At 40.9% G+C, this 15,624-nt stretch overlaps 1 protein-coding gene across 3 annotated transcripts in view; it reads left to right on the top strand.

The window, feature by feature from the left end:
• The first annotated feature begins 6,815 nt into the window (after positions 1–6,815).
• The window catches only part of LOC131104878 (interleukin-1 receptor accessory protein-like 1), a 134,055-nt gene continuing 125,246 nt past the window's right edge, over positions 6,816–15,624 (top strand). For 2 of the 3 annotated variants that reach the window (XM_058052521.1, XM_058052523.1), the window contains exon 1: positions 6,816–7,228. The gene's annotated coding sequence lies outside the window, so the exon portion shown is untranslated. The remainder of the gene's footprint in view (positions 7,229–15,624) is intronic. The other variant, XM_058052522.1, reaches the window with a different exon arrangement.

The raw sequence follows: 15,624 nt of genomic DNA, 5'->3' as shown, positions 1-15,624 counted from the left end.
CACATTATAAACCTTGCAATTCAACCTACACTCGGTGTTCCCAGCACTGCTTGTTAGCTCCTGTGAGACAGAAGATTTGAGATGATGGAAATGTGGAATACAGCTGAAGACGGACTTGCAGGTTTTTCATCAGAGCTGCTGAGGCCCAAGCAGTAGATGTTGTAATTCTACACTTGATCAAACTTACTTAAGATTTGTCAGATCATGTCATGATCATCACATGTGATATTAGCATTCACTTAACTACTCAAATTCACTATTTCCTGAATCTGCACTCTAAGCATCATGATAACTGTAGTTCTTTTAAGGCATAAATCAGCCGAAAGGTATGTATGAAAAACGTAGCTGCTTATAGTCTAGAATTTACAGTACTTGCTCTTCAATGAGAAATGCCTTTTGCAATGTCTTCCCTGCTATCATAAAACTATGACTTTTACAAGAAAGCTTTATACTTTGTCCAGTCGCTTTTGAAGTCAGGTATAGAATAATACTAAATAGAATGCAGACCTAATTCTACACGTTTTGGACCTCACTACTGATCAACTTGATGAAGGTCATGGTTAACAATAACTTCAGCAAGGGTCGTGATGACATGACGACATTGCGGCGATTTGGATCATAAACAGCAAATAAGCTAGTTCCTTGTAGCCTCATCCTTTGAGGATACAATAGTATCATTACAGTAGTGTATTTCCTTCATTGGCAGTGTTTTCAAAACAAAAAAAAATGTTTTGACATCTTCTGATGTGACAGTACATGGCAAGAACAGTGGCAGAATGTTGATGCATGAATTAAACAAAGGTGACATCAAAAACAAGGCTACAAGACTACACTGAAAAGTAGTTTGTCAAACTTTTCCCAGAACCATACATGAGGAAGATGCGTTCTGTTTTAGCCACGACATTGCAAGCAACAAAAATAGCACACATTAGAAATGTATGAGCACTAGGTCCAAATTAAGCTGCTCCCCATTAAAAAAAAAAAAAGAAAGAAAGAAAATGCGGCCCTGTAGTTCAGGGGAGTGAGTGTTTTCTGCTCAACCTTGCAGAATAATTTTCAAATAATGTTTCTGCATGCACTCCTTGCCTAAGCTATAATTAATGTAGGCAAAACACAAGTTGCCGCTTCGCTCACTGTGAATACCTTAAGTAGATGAAGGCGCCTGTTTATGTTAAGACAAAGGCCTAGAAACAACTTACTTCCAAGACTCCTTCATAAGACAAAAGGCAATTTCGAGATACCCTTATGTCCGATGTTTAAGATGCTACTTTTTTCTCAAGCTTTGAACCCTGTATCTTGTACAATGAAGCAGCTAATTTTTGCCAAAATCTACAGTTGCCACGATTCTTCAATTGCAGCTTCAGGAAGTAGTGATGCTAATATGACATTTGATTTTATTTTTGTAGTGATCATGTTTTGATCTGACACATTTTCAGCAAGTCGGATCAACTGCAGAGTTACTACAACTTCTGTTTGGACTGCCAATCACATAAGTTAATTGGTCAAAAGGGAGAGAGATTGATGAAGTGGAATTTTGAGGCTGTTCTGACGGCTGTGAAGAAGAGGACGACTTTAGTGGTTTTAGTTCCAGGGAGGAGGATGAGGACAGCAATGATTGAGTTTTCTGGTAGGCTACTGTTTAACTTGTTGTGTTGAAAAAAACCATTTATTTAATTAAACGTTAAGTTCTGTGTAACGTCTTTATCTGTTGTAATTATTCCAGTCTACATAGCAGTTGCCGCGCACTTTAGAAGGTGAGCCTTGAGTTTGTTAGCAGTGAAAGCTAAGCCTGTGTGTGTGAGAACCATGAAGAGTCACAAGATGCTGTCAGAATTTTTGCCAGAGTACATGGATGATTTTGCCTTTCTGTATCGCAAATCAATCAAATTCCTTATGTATATGAGCAAGATAAATAGATAAATATCCATAGTTCCACATGTTTAATCTAAAGCTGGACCAGCTTTGAATCGAAACTTGAATTCTTGTGTTCAGAAGTAAATGAGACTTTCAGGTACTTGACAGAATAGTTGCATTAAGAGCAAATCAAGGCTTACTAGATTAATTACTCTTTTGTAACTTTGGATGTGTGCCGGGAGTATAATAAAGAAAAACTGCAAACAAGTGTGAGGACTGAGGGCTTAAAGTTTGGAGGCTTTATTCATTAGATAAAGCAGGCTATTGTTTAATAAGAGAAACAGAATCTCTTGTTGGATTGTTGTTGACATATACTGTAAATGTGCCCTTGATCGCTAATGAAATATGTTTGCTGCCCGCAAAGCAGTTGACAAGCACTGCGGATGCCAGAACACAAACAGGTCACGAAGCGCTGTGCCGACTCCTGCAGCTGACATGACACGGTGATTATTGCTGTCAGACAAATCAATGAACTGGATGTCGAAAGCAGTGGGGGCTAAGTATGTTGCATTGCATTGCACCAGAATGAGAAAGAATAAGCTACTCACAGAATGGAATAGAGTGCCAGTTCGTGACCGGGATGTTCTCCTTTCTTCAGACATGTCTGCCTTTTGGGATCTGTAAAAAATGAGGCCCTGTTCATAGATGGCAGGTTGCATGTCTAAAAAAAACGTTTAAAAAAAAATTATGGATTACGTGATTTCAGTCCATTATCACATTGTGACGAACATCTTGTCTTGTTACACAATTGCCCTCTTATGGTCTTAGAGTTATCTGTCCTAATGTGGGAGCAAAGAGGCCTGCAAAGAAAACAACGACAAGCATCTTGTCTTTGGTCTGGGCATGATAGACCTTCCATTGTGCTTCCATTTGTATGCACAAAGAAACCCAAGTATTGGGGAGAAATATAACATAATCCATGAACAGATATTAACAGCTTGCTGTTTCAATTTTCTTACTTTATTGTTAATAAACTGACATTCCGAGAAATGGGATAATGATGGCATTTTGTTTTTAATTTCCTGTTCCACTTTGTTGACTAACTCGCCTCTCATTTCAAATGTACAATTTTCCCTTATGTGTTTATCCCCTCAGGTTTGCTGATTATCCAGATATGTCTGACTGGTGTTCCACGAGACACCTGCCTTATTTTGAAGTAGGTTCTCCAGCCCTGGTGCATGCATCCCCATGTGGTTACCTATTTTTCCGACTATGGATTTTTAAAATACATCATTGCTGAGGCGCAGATTTAGAGACTTTTGAATAAGCTTCTAGTAAGCTGCAACTTATGCAAGAGTCATCTTCTGGAAGTAGGACAAAATAAAGCACAGCAGCAGGACTAAAAGTTACTCAATATTATGAAGAAATATTTCTCGATCGTTTTCTCTGCCTTGTCCAAAAGCTCCAAAGTGACTAGTCATGAATTATGCAAAAATCTCTGGGGTGACATCACCTCCGAATGCTCCGCCACAGAGCAGAGGAGCGCTTCGTTTGGGGCGCTCCAATGACTGTGTCAAGTTGCTGTTCAGGCTTGTTCTTGGCTTGCTTGGCAGTCATTTCAGCAAAGCTTTGAAGCTTCCTTCCTAAACACGTGCTTCCCCCACCTGATAAACTATAATTACTATAGTTATAGTTTACTCAGTTAGTTTTATCATTGAACTCCAAAATAATTTATTGTACATTTTAAATAGCAAAAATCTACACATAGTGACAGGCAGTGCATTGGTGTACCTGGGCCTTCAATGGGGTCTTACCCAGAAAGATTTTTTTGGGGTAGACACTGTGACGGCCACTATCATTAAAATGATAATAAAAAATGTCTGCGGCGGTTGCAAGCCACGGTTAAGTGCAGGCACCATTACCCCTGTGCCACAATGGAGCTTAGCGTCTGGGCAACTCCAATGCAATAAGTAATTGCTGGGTTTCTACAATACCAATACTGTATTGCTAATAATATGTCCCCATATCATCAAATACATAATCACCGATATGCTTACATAACTGCGAGTAACTTTGAGTATCAGTAACTAATTGTATAAGTGATATGGGCCAGCACGACTGATTCTGAAGGTCCTGGGTAGATTGCATTGATATGGTAAAACCACTCGACCACTCGCTCACCTCTGTGAATACCCTGCATGGATTCATCCAACCAGCTCCAGAAATGTAGTTTCTTTTCACAACCAACTTATTACAAATGAACAATGTTCCGCATCATTCCTGCAGTTTTAATCTTCATCGCTCTGTCTTGACACTCTTGACCTCCACCACACTGTATATTGTGCTCCCTTCAGGATCACAACTAAACCACTTTGCTTCCCAATCAATATTAAAACAGCTTGTCCCCCCCCTCCAGTGCTTCTAGCCTTGATGCCTTTCCCTCTGGTCTCTTGAACGCAGTACGTATATCAATTTTCGTCAGCTCGTTCCCTTTCCTTTCATTGTTTCACAGGTTTAGAGACTGTACTCTCATTGTTATGTCACTCACATGCCTTCCCTGTTTCTGTCCTCTCGCAGTAGCACTCAACACTACTACTTGTAGTAGTAGTAGTAGTACACCAGCGATTCTGTAACTGAACCATACGAAAATGGAGGTACACATTTTACAAGTCAAAAAAAGAAAAACTCCAATCATCATGAACCACGGAGGTATGTAATGCAAAACCTTGAACCGTGTTCTAAATCTATTTGTAATGCCATCCACTGTTCCAGTGGAGGGGCAGCACTGCACTGTGCTGTCCCTTGGAAAGTCCCACAGTGCCAAGCTTTGATTTTTACAGATGTGAAAATTACAGTAACGCAACAGTACACCTGGTGCCAACTAATGAAGTCATGTATCACCTTTCATTGTTAGATTTCCAGTAAATTCTTGCGCAAGCTCAATTTTAAAACCACAATGTTGGTGATGTGGTCTCAACTCTTGAGTGGATTGAATAAAATGTCACTGTCGCTTCACTTTTATACAATTTGTCTAGGCTGGCAAAAAGCCCTCCCCGCGACATCCCATTTCCACACTGCATATACTGTAGTTTAAGTGTAACTAACAGCGGACGTAAAGACGAGGCATTTGGCAACGGAGTATGTATCGGAGACTATACAATAGATGACAACAGCCAAACACCCCCGCCTGTCTTTTTCGGCGATGAGCGGAGGCGACTCAGACCGGGTAGATCTACTCAGCCATGTTCCCAACAGGCCCCTTTCTCTTGGCCCTAACATTGAGGTGCGATGCACCTGGTTTTGAACACTCCACTTCCATAATTTGACTAAGATGAAAGCAGTGTGCTGCCATTGTTCCAAAGAGATGGGAACGGTCCTACATGCTGTTTATTAACTGTTAAGCACTTCAGGTAAGGAACACTATAAACCACAGGTGTCCAAAGAGTGGCACAGGGGCCATTTTCAGCCTACAGCTTGTTCCTTCTAAGTAGACATACTATTGAATATTGCACTTATGTTTACCTCAATATAACACAAAGCTTATATTGCTTAGAGTAGAAAATTTACTGACCTCCATTGGATTGGTTTCAGCATCTTGTATACCACATTAAAGACAAATAAACCATGACAGAATTATGCTCAAAGTTAATATATAAACCAGTGGGTTGAGGCCATCTGCGGACAACAACCTCGACTAGAAGCAAGGACTCAATGCTGTGTTTGTCCACTCCTATGCTCATTAAGGATCCACTATTCAGCACAGGCCCCGTGAATGACAAAGAAAGCTCACAGTGCACACTTTCACTCAGGGGAGGCGTAGTTCTTTTCCTATTCCTCAAAGCTATCTTTTCATCAGCATTCTGCTCACAGAGACCCAAGTCTTGATGAGCAGCCCACCGAGGGGCAAATCAAAGTAGAGCCCTTTTTATTGCCTGGTTAGCCAACAGGGAGGCCCGCTCACCTGCAAGTCCGTCGTCATCTGTATTCCACATTTCCAATTTGGGGAGAAAGCAGAGCTCATCGCTGTCATTCATCAACTTTAGTGATTCAGGTTTTGTCTCTTGCAGCCTGTAATTGAGTCATTGGTGGCTCGCAAACAATGAACAGACTGAAATCCTTAATCCTAAAACCGGTGTCTCCAACTTTCAGCACTATTAGAGCTACTTTAACAAACAGAAAGGAGAGGGGACCTATTTTTGTTATATTTATAGGAGTGTCAACATTTAAATTGTACATTATTCTTGAAACAGATTTTCCTTCAAACAGTGGGGTCATTGTCTTTATGCTATTTTGTGGTAATTTCTCATTAAATTAAAAGGCATCATGTTTGAATTATGTCATAAATACTATATATAACATATTTTGTCCCCACAGTCATATTGTACTTTTACCTGCCAATGAGTAAATGGGTCATACTTCAGGTGTGAAGTTTGTTTGAATAGCGTAGGGCTGCATGTGAATGCATAAAGAAAAAATATATAAATGTTCCAAATTTCAGGCAAGTATAATCCTCATGCCGCTTGCGTGAACTAGTATGTATTGATAATCAATGATTAGCTACACAGCATGTCAGTACTTGGGAGGGAGGATAAGCATAGAAATTAATAGTGATGTAATATTTATATTACGGTCCATTACAAAGTTTGTGAGAGATATTTTGTTAACACTAGATTTTCTAACATTGTATATCTAGTTATTGTTTCATATTTGTATTTATCAAATGAAAAGTGAGATAATATTTTCTTACAGGTCGGAGATGAGTATTGGCATTAAATATTGGCATAATTAATCCCAGACATTTGAATGTTATTTTTCGTGCCATCATTTTGCTGGCACGTGGTCAATTTGCAAACTGCTTTTATTTTGAAGGCAGGCCCGGTGGATTTCATCCTTTGCAATTGAAACGTCTTGCTTGGACTCTGGGAGAGAGAGAGACAGAGAGAAAGAGAGAGAGAGCGAGAGAGAGACAGAGCAGGGCAGCGCATCCTTCCTTGGCGCCCATCATCTCTTCAGGACATCCACGCTCATGTGGTCCTGAGCTAAAAGACACGACCGATTTCACGGAATGATCACGTCGCTTACCACCTCCCGTATTGATTTCATCGGTGGTTTTATTGATCCAGCTGAGTCTCGAGCATGATTTCTTCCCTTGCCGCGTTTGGAAGTGACTGGCTGCAGGTGTACCAGGCTGGCTTTGGCAGTATGTAATTTGGAGAGCGACGTTCAAGTGCACTACTTTTGGGAGCGTGTATTCTTTGCTCTTAAAAAAAAACCCGTCTCTGTTCTTAGTAGCCCAGGACAGCCTCTCATTCACCGCAATGGCTCTTTGAATTGACAGCACGGTGATCTTAACCATTTGGAAACTGTTGTGCAGGTAAGTTCATCACTGTGTTCTCACGCCACAAACAAAGTTGATATGTGGTTTCATTTGGCAGATTAGAAGCACTGCTTATTTTGGCACGTTCTGTCAGACAGAATCAAGCTCCGCCAATATGCGGCATTTGGAGCAAACCCCCGGTTTGTATCGGCCGTTACGCACAAGCCTGGCTTGTTTTTTTGTGTCTAATACACGAAGACAGTTCGTGACTCCAACATGGCCAGAAGCTCTCTCCCCCCTTTTCTTCTAAACCTCAGTGAATGAACATTAATTGTATTCAGTCCCCGGGCATAAATCTTTTTGACGCGAATTGTTTATAACGTTTGCGTTTGTTTTGATGTCTCCGGTGCGTCACGCATGTGTCAGAGTGGTTGCGTATGTATTTGCGCACAAGCAAATATTAAACGGAGGAGAGATACGCGAACAACATGGGCGCTTGGCGTTATTTTTGCTGAGTGACTGTTTGGCGGCTCACCTCTCTCCAGTCTGGACACCCCCCACCCCCACCACCACCCCCACCCCATCCGCGGCTTCCCTCGTTTGTGTTTGTTTGAATGAATGCTGGTTGATTTATGCTTCTACTCACGGTTTATGCTTGTACTCTGCTCAGAGATGTTGGAACACTGTTCTGAGACGGACATAGAAAGATCTGGATTGAGATGGTGACTGCTGCTGTAGAATGTAATGGAAGTACTGAAGGCGGGCTGCAGGGCTTCATGCAATTATAGCCTGAAAGTGAGTCCATTGTGCATTTGGCCTTACATGGGCTGCATAAAGTTGACCTGACTGGACAGATATGGCCTACCGGCCTTGGATTTGACACCTGTGCACTGCAGGAATATGAATCATTAGAAGAACTGATTGGTGAAAAAGAACATGTCAGTGCTGACTGAAGTGAACCAAGATTGTGGGAGAGGTCCCCTCAGATCCAACATCAGTGACTTTTGACCTTTTAAATTAAAAAAAACGCTCAAAATCTTGTAAGTCGGTGCAAAGAGATGACCAACAGTTCATTCCTGTCATGCACATCAAATGTAACCTTTTGAGCTCTTATTCCTACCACAACATTCTACAAGACCACGATTATACATTCAATGATAGTAAATGCTAGTAGCTAAACAATAGGCTTTTATTGTTATTGCAGGGTTTGACACAACAAAATTGTCCAAGGTGATTTACTGATGGCATTTTGAATGCACAGAGATACTGTGATGGCATCCTGAGGACCATTGTTTTCCATTCATCCCAGACCATCATCTCATATTTCAGCATGATAATGCATGCACCACGTTGCAAGGATCTGTATACAATTCCCAGAAGATGAAAACATCTCAGTCCCTGCATGGCCATCATGTTCACCTGCCATCCACTGAGCATGTTTAGGATGTTGGAGATCCTCGGTTCCCATGCATAGTGTGCTATGCGTACCCCCAGGGGTGCACTAATTGTACTAGTGGGTGCTTGAATAAAAATTAAACACAATTCACACTTAACACTCACAATTATGTGCCAGAACACTTCATATTACAAGGAAAACTGAGCAGAGAGGACACTGATGCTGTATGCATCATGTGACAAATACTTTAAGTATGTTTGATGATATTATGCATTATGAGTGTTTGAGACTTCATTTATACTGTAAGTGGGGATTCCCCCCAAAATGGGGCTTTGTCGTTGGTTGCATGTTCGTAGTGAAGATACCATTCCATGACTCTGCTGCAGACTTTGCATTTAGTTCCTTCTTGGCAATTGTCATTATCACTGGGCTTCCAACATTCAGGGTCAAGATTTGCCACAGGGACAGAAGCACATGAATTAATAGGTTAGTGTCAGTGGCCACTTATCGGAGGCCCAGCAGCCACATATTGAGCTGGGTCGAGTGCTCTCACTCAGAAATTGATTTAGATGGAGATTATGTCATCCAGGATCTACGCTGTATAGCAATTGTTTTTACTCCCTACTGGCAGGGTTTTTTTTTTTCCCATGATACCTGATGAATTACTTTACAATTTTAAAGGGGACCTATTATGCTCATTTTTTTACTCTTTGTATTGAGTCCTATAGAGCTACACACAATAACCTGCACAGAAAACGTTCAAGATCTTCCAGAATCTGCACTTATTCCAGCTGTATTTCATTATTTGTGCTTCCTGACAAAATTGTCTGTTTTAAATTAATCCACCTATGGCCCGCCTCCGGCATGCCCACTCTGCTGTGATTGGTCACACACCCAAAGTACTTTCAGACTACTGCGAACAAAACTTTCTAATTTAGTGGGTATTGAAAAGTGTTTAGGAGTTACTGGCAGCTCATGAGCTACTGGTTGGAGACCACTGACTTACCGTGTATCATGGAGGAACACTCATTGTTGCACACACTTTGTCAGAAGCACCACTGGTGCTGTGGAGCTCAGACGCTGGAGGTGAGGGTGCTGCAGACAATCTTGGCACAACATCTGTAGTGGAAATGTGGTCATTGCACATCATTACTACTTTTTTCTGGACAGTGAGCACTGTGGTTCTCTCCACCTCTGTGGACGCACAGCATGTCTGACATTAATGCACCTTTCCCGGCAACAGTGTGCTGCTTCTGGTTTGAGCAACAGTTTGGTGGATATTTCACATTCGTGTGCACAAAAATAGTACCGTGTGAAATGCCGTTGACGGATGAAAATATTTTTCTTTTGCTGGGAATCACCAACTATAATAACTTCTGCCTGAGCTTCTTTTGTAAGCAGAAAAGCAGAGCTTGGGAGAGGGCAGAGAGTGTATCGCGCCTACAGTCATGCCCACATAAGGAAACACACTCTTCTGTGACATCACAAAAGAACAGTTTTGCAACACCCTCTGAAACAGAGTGTTTTGAGATACCCCAAACCTCTTTCAGGGCTAACTTCCAAATGCGCAAAGCTCATTATATGAAACTTTGGCATTGTTTAACACGAGAATGCAACGTTCTAACTGCATTTATAGGTCATAAAAGTGAAAAAAGCATAGCAGGTCCCCTTTAAGGACATGCTCACCCATTTAAATTTGACTTTAATTCAGTGCACACAGGCATTGGGAACATACTATGACTATTTGTCACAAGTTCCAATTAGCTTTTACAGCATCCTTTATGTGTGTGCGGTAATGTTATGATTACGAGCTGATCAACTGTTCTGTAAAGGTGATTTACCCGCTTGAATGCGTGCCTCCTTGGTGTTGATGATGTCAGGCATCATGCACCATCGCACGGTGGCAGCACTCTCTGAGGCCCAAGCATCTGAAGTCATCTGTCTTGATTGATAATTTTAATTTTCAAGGAGCTGTCACGGGCGCCTGCTGGCCTTGGCTTCGCGATGAAAAGGTAGCAAGTCAAAGGCTTTCAAATGAAAGAGTTCATTAATGGGGTGGGAAATAAGGGCTGTCTCTCGATGCGGTACAAGCCGTGTGAGGAGTGATTGGAGTAATTGATAAGGATTTGTAAGGGGGACTTCTGCAAAGGGTGCACCTCCATCATGGCTGTTAACTTATATTAATATGACTTTAGGGGGAATGGAAATGTTGGGAGGTGATCTAGCTTGTGTGTAAACACAACAAATGCTGTCCTCCCATCCCTGCTTGCCACCGCTGATGGGAGATATTGACCGCCTTGCAATGTGAATGTGAGAAGCGATGGACAACATACATAATATTGGGTCCAGGCTCAGTTAAATCTTTTGAAAATCCAATTCCAGTGAAGATGGAATCCCCCCATCGTCGCCTCCACACACACCTTGCGCTGACGTAAATCACAATCACTTGGCATTGATCTAACTCAGGGCTATTTATTTTTGTTGCAACTGTCATGCCATGAATTGACAAGTATGGTAGATCACATAGATTACGATGTGACTGGACATACAAAGAAGAGGCACCACTGCCCAGTATGAATGCCTATGTTTCAATCTGTCAGTCCCACTCTGGGGCAGAGGTCCAAGTGTTTTTTTTGTTATCTTCACCAATGAGATATTTATTTCTGTTTTTGATGCATTTTTTAATTGATGCCTCGACAAGGCCTGTTAAGAGAAAACGTCTGTGAGAAGGGAAGACGGGATTATGAATTGAAAGACTTTGCTTTTTCCATTTCTGCCAGGTGCAATAGCATTTTGATCTTTTTATGTCTTCCGGTCATTACCTTTGTTTTACCCATGTGAGACAATTATAGCAAAATTGAGAGGCAATTTAAGCTTGATGAAGATAAAATCTAATATGAAATCATGAGAGATCCGAATGTCTTATCCGATCAACACTACCTGAATTATATGCACTTGTAATGCAAGCTGTAGCTGTCATGACCAGTGACTCAAAGTTTGAACCATTTTTTGGAGGGTTACAGGCTGCTCATTAAGGGGAAACTGAAAAAAAAACCTTTGTTGTAAAAGTCTTTTCACCTTCTGTTGCGCTTGGATATATCAATCTTACATATTGGCAGTCAAACGTAAAAATGTCTTTATAGCATTTGACTTGAAATCTAGCTCTAGCTTGCACTTTTGTTAAGTGTTTCAATAAAGTTTGAAGAAAAAAAAGGCTTTGCTCTCCTTAAAATGATGGCATCGACAACCACCTTCCAGCTCATGCAAGCCCCCGCCCCTTCGTGCTGGGTTAGCATATGACATTTCTCTGTATTTTATTGTCCGATTGGCGGAATGATGATGTCATACATTAAAAGTCACTAGACGGCCTGTTGAATGTCATGGTGTAGAAGAAATGTACCCGCAAACATTGTTTTAGGCCTCCAACAAACGGTCATTTTTTTAGTCAATTAGTCTGAATCTTGTTGTTTTGATTAATTGAGCAATCGGTTAGGCCTGAGACGTACCAAATCAATATGAACCAAACACACACAGTGGTTCGATCCACAACACAGAAAAGATCCTTTTATTCCAAAGTCAACGCTGATGTTTGAATATCTTGTTTTGTCTGAAAAACAACCGGCCCATGGTGTACCCTACCTCCTGCCTGAAGTCAGCTGGGATAGGCTCCAGCATAGTACCATGACCATAGTGAGGATAAGCAGCATATACTAGGATGGATGGATAAAGATGAAAGGTCTGCTTTCAAGAGTGACTAAGGAAATTAAAAAATAATAAATGATCAATGGAATACCAGAATACACACAAGGAACACTGTATTCTATGATTTCTCACAGCTGAAAAAAAGGACTTGTCAATAAGCCACAGTGTAAACGCCGATCTTGTCATCTTGTCTTGAAATTTTCACCTTCTACCTGCTGAAATGGTTTTGTAAAGGTGGGATCAATGACTCTGACCTGCAGTGGTTTTCATCTCCAGGGGAAGCTGGAAATTGATGCATCTCGTAAGGACCTCTGAGCCTCGAAAGATTAGCTTGATTTGCTTTGGATGCTTTCAGAGAAAATGTCAAAATAAGCGATATTTCCCTCTCATTTCCCCCTTTGCTGTTCATGGGATCCAAACTCTGTGACTCATACAAGCTTTGCTGTGACATCTCTTACTTTGCCGTTAAACCATGGCACATAATTGTATAAGACAGTGGATACCACAGGCTACAAACACACAGGCAACATTCTCACCATTGGAAAATACAAATGTAATGTTATCTTTTGTACGTACAGTATATACAGCAGGGATCTTTACTGATCTATCACCAGTAAAGACCTAGTCTATAAGAAGTCACAGATCACTGCTTGAGTGAAATGTGTGAGTGCACGCAATAATGACCTTTTTACACCATTTATCTTGGTTTACTTGATTTTATAGACAAAGCAAAGAACACTTCATTGGTTGTTTAAGTGCTTCATGTTTGATTACAATGATCAGTTGACCAATTTAATATAGAGGTGTACATATATGTATTTCTATTTGCCTTAATTATTATGCAGATGTCAGTGAGTAATTGACTGTTATTTTAAATTGTACGACTTCGGGGGACTTTAGACATTTGGGTGTAAATGCATTTCTCGATTTTCATGACTGAATTCACCCAGCGATGATATTTACAGCCAAATGCAGCAATTACAGCTTTGAGTAACAGCGGTAATCATGTTAAGCAACTCAGGTGTCCTTCACGTGGCGTCTGAGGGGCTTTCGTGGTGCGTTTCCCAGCCGCAGTTGAAAGCAGACCCACGGAGGTGGATCTCAACAGGGTTCTTGATTTATGGGCCACTTTACAAGAAGACACGGCCCTCCCTGTCCCACCAATATTCAATCCCAGCTGCTCAGTAAAGAGATGCTGATGGTCTGTTGCTGTGTTTGCATTGTGCTGTTAAGCTTTCAGCGGTAACCAACACGCCTGCTTACCATCGCAGTACCATGGCGGTATTTGAATATAACAGTTTAAGAAAAAGTTCCCTTTATGTTAATTGGTCCAACCTCCTACTGTTAATGGTTTGGTGCCTTTTCATGCTGGCAAATTGGTGAGTGTTTTTCATAAAGGCACTTAAGCCACGTTTTGACCTTAAGAACAAGGGACCTTTACATCATGGTGACATGCTTTCATATTGAAATTGTTTGTATTTGCATGTGAATAATAGCTGTGCCATTTGCAATTAATTCACTTATTTGAAACCTTTCATGAGATGAAAACGCAACTTCAATGTCCTGTGAACAAACACGACCCCCTTAACCCAAAATGAGTTGAGTTTTAATTAGATTTTATGTGTATGTCATCGCATTGTTAAATGTTAACTTGGGGAAACTGCTCTGTACTGAATATTCCACAGGTGCTGTGCATGCATCTTCTAGGAAAGGTCATAAACAGGTTTTCCATGCTCCTAACTAGGATTCCTACTCTGTGGAAATATCGCGGTTGGGTCTGGAACTGACTAACTGCAATAAATGAGGGATTACTGTATAGCATATATTCCACCATATGTACAGAATATGATGGAAGAACATTTAATTTCTTGTGATACAATGCTGGCATAGAAAGATACATTTTTGGAGTAAATTCTTTTCAGGGCAATTAAGTGAAACTGCATAATTTCCCTTGGCAGATTTGGTAATCTCTCAATGGACGCTAATGTTCCACGACACAGTGGTTGGGAATCACTGCCCTAGAAACCACAATGCTGCCCCTCATGGTTGGATTTCACAAGCCTTTCCCCAACTCTCCCATTAATCCTTGGACCTCCTCTCACCTCCTCCCCAAAGCAATGCCTGCAGAATTTCCTTCAACCCTATAAACCCCATTCTAGAATAGCCAAGAGAGATCTCCCTTCATTTATTGGGGTCCTTATTTCCTTGAGGCCCAAGCAGAATAAAGGATGCTGTTAGCAGGCAGCACAGGGAATTGTGCCTCTCCGTCCAAAATATGTTTGAACCTAGATTCTTGTCAGCCCGCCTCGTGGCTAATAGCAACCAAGACCAAAGATATACATTTTATGCGTTTATACATTTTATGCGTTTGATGATGGTCTGCCAAAACTCATTAAATGGCATTCTCAGTTCACATATCCCTCCTTTTCTGAGGACAAACACAAAGCTAAAAACATTTTACTCGTTATTATGTGTCCAACTTTACCAGGACCTTCTGTTTTATGTATATTTTGAAAATGACAAAATAAATCTTGGCGTTTCATCCTGGCTATTGGAATAAAATGACAGAAAAACCCAACAGGAATATCATAGTTTTATTTTGTGGCTGTGATTTTGAACACTGACTGAACACAGGAAAAAGAAAAAGCAAGTTTTGAGTGCACCTCAACTTTTAAGTTCAACTCCCATGACGCAGCACAGTTTGGAATTATAAAACTTGATCTTTCAGGGTTGCCAGTGTGAGGTGCGCAGGCAGGAAGGATGATGGCTATATCAGCTCTGTAAATAATGCTTTCTGATAGCCGAACATTGCATGTAATGCAATTAGATGAGGGAAAAAGTCAGTGTTTTTCAAGTCAAATAAGACTCATGTCTTTGATCTCAAGTCTCAAGCAAAGGCTTGCAAGTCCAAGTTATGTCTCAAGTCAAGTCAAGACAGGTTGAGTCAAGTCCGAAGCCATAGAGTTCTTAGAATTCTTAAGCACTGTTGGGGAAACATTTTAACGTCAAAGTCCAAGTTGAATTGAAATGTGTGATGATTTTGTCAAATCCAAAGTCATCAAAATTATGACTCAAGTCTGACTGGATACAAGTCGCGTGACTCGAGTCCACACCTCTGATTGGATTTAACAGAGATGAACATTGACATAAACAGTATATAGAAAACAATGGAAGACACAAAACATGTGGCTGTATATTACAATTATTTTCTTTATTGATTCCAGAATACACACCATTTGTATTCTTGCTATTTCAATTCCGTGTCAACAAACATTGCACTACCCTTTCCAATTCTGTGTTGACAAACACTACCGTACCCCGTCCAAGCGAACTGTACTGCGCACTGGAAGCAAGG

The sequence above is a fragment of the Doryrhamphus excisus genome, chromosome 16 (assembly GCF_030265055.1).
Source record: "Doryrhamphus excisus isolate RoL2022-K1 chromosome 16, RoL_Dexc_1.0, whole genome shotgun sequence".
In the NCBI taxonomy this organism is placed as follows: domain Eukaryota; kingdom Metazoa; phylum Chordata; class Actinopteri; order Syngnathiformes; family Syngnathidae; genus Doryrhamphus; species Doryrhamphus excisus.
This window is presented reverse-complemented; position numbering and strand designations above follow the sequence as displayed.